Raw genomic sequence first — 4,515 nt, forward strand, 5'->3', positions numbered from 1 at the left:
TCTGCAGTACTGTGAGCACGAGAGTCATGCTCTTCTGCCAGATAACATCGCTAAGGGAAAGATTTTGCTAGAGTAACGGCCACAAAAGCAAGATCCAGTGAATGCTTGGGACACTACTGCTGAAGATGCAGATAAAATCAAAATGGGGAGGGAGTGGAGAACACTTGCTTCTGGGCACTCTGAGAAGGTCACAGCCATCTGTGAACCCTGGGGCTTTTTGTCCTAAGGGGGCGGGCGAAGGAGGGGCCAAAGGAAAGAGAACATTGTCGTCCACACCTGGGAGTCTATGTTCTGGCTAGAACTTTGCTAGCAATGGGGAACTTTGCACACAGCCTGTGCGCCTCAGTCAGTCTCTCTACAGCCGGACCTTCTACCGTAGGAAATCGCCTCCACCCCTTGGCGAGGGTACCCCGGTCCCTGATGAAATTGTGACCTGCTGTCCCCTTCCCAGATCCAGGACTCCAGCCTGTCACTCGCTACACACTGCAGATCACGTGGTAGAGTGCTGCTCGCCCCAAGTGTAGCTATTGGTCTGCGGCTCGTGTCCCGGAAGCTCATTGGCTGAGTCCCGCGTTCACGTGGGGGGGGGGGTAAGGGGGTCTTGGATAGCACCCTTAGTGGGGAGAGGTGGCTGGAAAGTTAAAGTGCGCCACGGGTTGCAGGAGCTGGAATCCGGAGTGCTGCAATCCAGTGAGCAGGTGAGAAGGCTTCTGTTGCGTGGACCAAGCCGAGTGCCTGCCCCACTTTTGCCGTCGTGGTTGCTGTCACTGTCACCCATCTCAGATGGTGGGGCGGGCTGAAGGGTCTCCCCTCCGTACTCAAGAGCGGTACCCGGTACGTACCTCCCCAAGCCTCTAGTTCAAGGTCCAGAGCCAGGAAATCTGCGGTGAGGAGCACGCGGGGGAGTTCTCCGACACTTATCACTTGTGCCATTTACACTGACTCCCAGGTAGTAGAATCTCTTAGCTGGGCTCAGGTGGCTTGTCGCTTCAGTGTGCAGAAACATCTCAGGGACCCGAGCTGGGATGGAGCCTAGCGGGGACCCCGAGATCCCTAGGCTGAGTTAGCCTGCGAAACGTGGCCAGGGGAGATGTCCTGAACAGAAAAAGATGTCGCAAGTCCTAACGTGGCACATTCCCAACCGGAGATGTGACGCTTTGGAGGATAATTCTAGGTTTTGGCGGCAGAATCTGGAGTCCAAATACAAGCCCCCGGGGTCTCAGTTTCCCGTTACGAAATAGACGCGAGAAACCCCGCGTCCCAGCCCTGACTCCCATCAAGCAGTGTGGACTAGTCCCTACTACTACTCACTTTGGTTCAGATCCCCCTTTGCTGCACACAGGCAAGAGGCACACGCTGGGTCGTCTCGGGTCGGAAGGCAATGGTCTCGAGGCGAGTTCCACCCGGGAACGGGGCAGCCCGCGTGGGGGTGCTCGCGAGGCGCTGCTCCCGTCTGGGCTGTCCCGCTGCCAGGTCCCGCCCTGGTGTGATAACTTGGGCTCCTCCTCCTTGTTCGTCTCCGGGAACTAAGCCCAGGCCCTACCCCCGGGACACCCCGACGCTCACGTAGTTTCAGTGGCAGCAATCAACCCTGACACTTCTCTCAAGCTCTCCCATGAGGCCAGCGAGCAGCGGCCCCGGCTGCGGCGCCGCCGGGAGAGGTAGGTGCAGATCCAGTCGAAGCGGACTCGGGGGGCGGGGTGCAGACACAGCACCCTCGGAGAGTGGCTGGTGGGATCGGGGACTCGCTGACCTTCCCCCAGGGACTTGTTCACGGCTACCGTTTTGAACCCAGAGGAACGGCTGTAAACTGGACGGCAGTTTCAGAACAGTGTATGACAGGCCCACGGGGAAACGGAGAAAGCTGAAAAAGACTTGAGTGGGGGGAACGTGCAGAGTTGCTGGAATGTGGCCCTGTCTGAGCTTGCGGCTTCGGGAGAAAGAAGGGCTTCTTCAACCTAGACAGGGAAGGAACTGGTCCCTTTGGAAAGAACGTCCAGGAGCCAGGGAGAAACTAAAGACAGCTGAAGTAAACTATGGCCATTTAGGGGGAAGTTGGTAGAAAGAGAAGCATCGGGGGGTCCTATTAGCAACCTTGGAGGTCAGAGCTGCAAGTGACCTCAGAAGAAACCCTTAAAACTCAGCTGGGCAGAGGCCGCCTAAGGCCTGTGCTTCGTGCTGTCTTTGGCCATTATTAGCTGATGCGGGCTGTCTCATTCAGAGCTACCTGACTGCTCATTACGTGGCCCTATTCAAAAACATTTCTCTCCAAGGACTGAGGGGCGTATGCATTAAGGCTGTAATAATTAGGGTCCGTGTACAAAAGGGAACCAATGTCAACTTCATACATATAAAGTATCAGCTAAACATTTGGGGGAGAGAACCGAGATTTGCTGAAGGGGGCGGGGGAAGGAGTGGATGGTGGTACCGTGGATTAGTTGCGGGTTATTTATCTAATGTAGCATTGCGGTGGATTATTGTTAACTTGATTTCGACGTCAGCGAGGAAGAGTTGCAGAAAGAAGGTCCCAGACAGAAACTCAGTCGCTCAGCTGCCTTAAGCTAGGCAGGGTGTGTGTGTGTGTGTGTGTGTGTGTGTGTGTGTGTGTGTGTGTGTTTTCTGTTCAGACTTGTCAAGCTTAAAAGAAATATTACTGGCCTTCTAAGGCTGGCTAGCGTCTTGAGAGACCACATTATTAAACAAGGACACAGAAGGTATTTCTGCAAGCGTCCCAAACCTGGCCCAGGCTCTCTTCAGAGGCAGTGGACTTCTCTGAGGCACCCACGTGAGAGCAGGATGTGTGATTGTTCTTGGGAAACAGCTCCTTAGGCTCCCGGGATCCTGTCCTGCAACTGTGTCCAGGTCTTGTGTCACTCTACCAGCTCAAATATGCATCGGTCCTCTCTGCTTCTGCCTGTCTCCTCGGTAGAAGGAAAGCCTGGGGCAGTGTTGGAGACAGTATAAAGACTTCGGTACATAGAGTGCATGACTGTGAAGGTGTTTCCTCAAGCACCTGTCCAGGGGCCTTCCTTCAGGGGACTTAACGATTGGCGGACTGTCTCAGTTTCTGGAAAGCACTTCTAAGTGGCCATTATCACAGTCCTGTTGAGACATCCACAGCTGAGATTCAGGAAAGCTAAACTCACCCAAACACTTCACTAGACCAGTTCTTGGATGAGCATGAGGTTAATAAAAGTTGGAACGTTGTTCTGTGAGGACAACCGACTGTCACATCGCACCCTCTATAGAGGCCACAAGGGTAAATGGCCTTAACCTTCAGTGATGATGATATCCAGAGGGGAAAAGAGAAGGGTTTCCAAGCCAGGACTGCTTATGCAAGTCCACAGGGCACGAGTCCCAGTGGTAACTCCTGGGCTATCAGAAGAACCTCACTCACATTTGCCTCTCATGGAAGAATCTTGGGAAAAAAAAAAAAAAAAAGAGTTCTTGAAAATGTTAGTGGGATTGTCTCCTGAGCTCAGGCTCTGATTAGAAACTTGTCTCTCCACCCTCAATTCTGCTCCTTCTTACAGTTTAGTAATAAAGGGAGCTGCCATGGCGAGTTTACATGCTAGGTTCCAATGGCACAACTTCACCAATGGCCTCAGCTCCACTCCTGAACCTTTGGGACTAGAACACAAGGGTGTGCTCTCCTGGGTGGTCAAGGGGCAGCAGAGTCTTTAGCTTTGGTGTTCTGCTTCCACTTGAGACTTTTCCACCATTTTCTACCAAGCTGCTTCAGAGAAACCTTTCAGCATTTGCTAGGCATGCCTGAGGCTGGTCCCAGAGCTTGGAGGACCTGCAGAGGGACTCTAATCCTTGGGCTGACTCAAGTCAGTGCCTAGCAGGGGGGAAGGTCGGGAATGTGGACCACATGCCCTTATGCAACTGATGTTCAGTTTTAATGCATATTTAAACAGAATAAGAAATACCTACCTTAAAGTTGAAAAGGGAAGAATATTTTTAGCAACATTTTGCAGTGGATGTGAATAACTCAATTTGTTAAGTAATGAATCCTTTTTTTTTTTTTAAATGAGTTGGTCAACTATCGATCGTGTGTAAAGCCAGTTCAGTCAGAGTTTCCCTCTCCAGGAACCACCTTGTGCGTGCGTGCACAGCCCTAAGACCAGACCAGCCCAGACCCAGCAAATTCTCTCTGAAGCTTTTTCTCTGGCTTACTTCCTTCACTGGAAGGGAAGTAGTGAGATATTGGCTTTGCAGTTATAAGCAGACCCCTGCCACGGCCACTTGGGAAAGTGCACAGATTCAGAGGCAAAACAAGATAACCAGGCTTCCTGCATCCATTAAGACCAATGTATCTAAAAAAAAGAAAGAAAGAAAAGAAAAGAAAAGAAAAGAAAAGAAAGAAAGAAAGAAAGAAAGAAAGAAAGAAAGAAAGAAAGAAAGAAAGGGAAAGGAAAGGAAAGGAAAGGAAAGGAAAGGAAAGGAAAGGAAAGGAAAGGAAAGGAAAGGAAAAAAGCAAAGATGGAGATGATATGCTTTGTTCTCTCTTCT

At 51.4% G+C, this 4,515-nt stretch overlaps 1 protein-coding gene across 3 annotated transcripts in view; it reads left to right on the plus strand.

The window, feature by feature from the left end:
* The first annotated feature begins 628 nt into the window (after nucleotides 1–628).
* The window catches only part of Ppp1r3b (protein phosphatase 1 regulatory subunit 3B), a 12,871-nt gene continuing 8,984 nt past the window's right edge, over nucleotides 629–4,515 (plus strand). Inside the window, exon 1 of one of the 3 annotated variants that reach the window (XM_021219347.2) lies at nucleotides 629–698. The gene's annotated coding sequence lies outside the window, so the exon portion shown is untranslated. Of the gene's footprint in view, nucleotides 835–1,543; nucleotides 1,662–4,515 lie in introns of those variants that run through there. The other 2 variants (XM_029532149.1, XM_029532150.1) reach the window with 2 other exon arrangements.

This window comes from Mus pahari, chromosome 19, assembly GCF_900095145.1.
Source record: "Mus pahari chromosome 19, PAHARI_EIJ_v1.1, whole genome shotgun sequence".
NCBI lineage: Eukaryota > Metazoa > Chordata > Mammalia > Rodentia > Muridae > Mus > Mus pahari.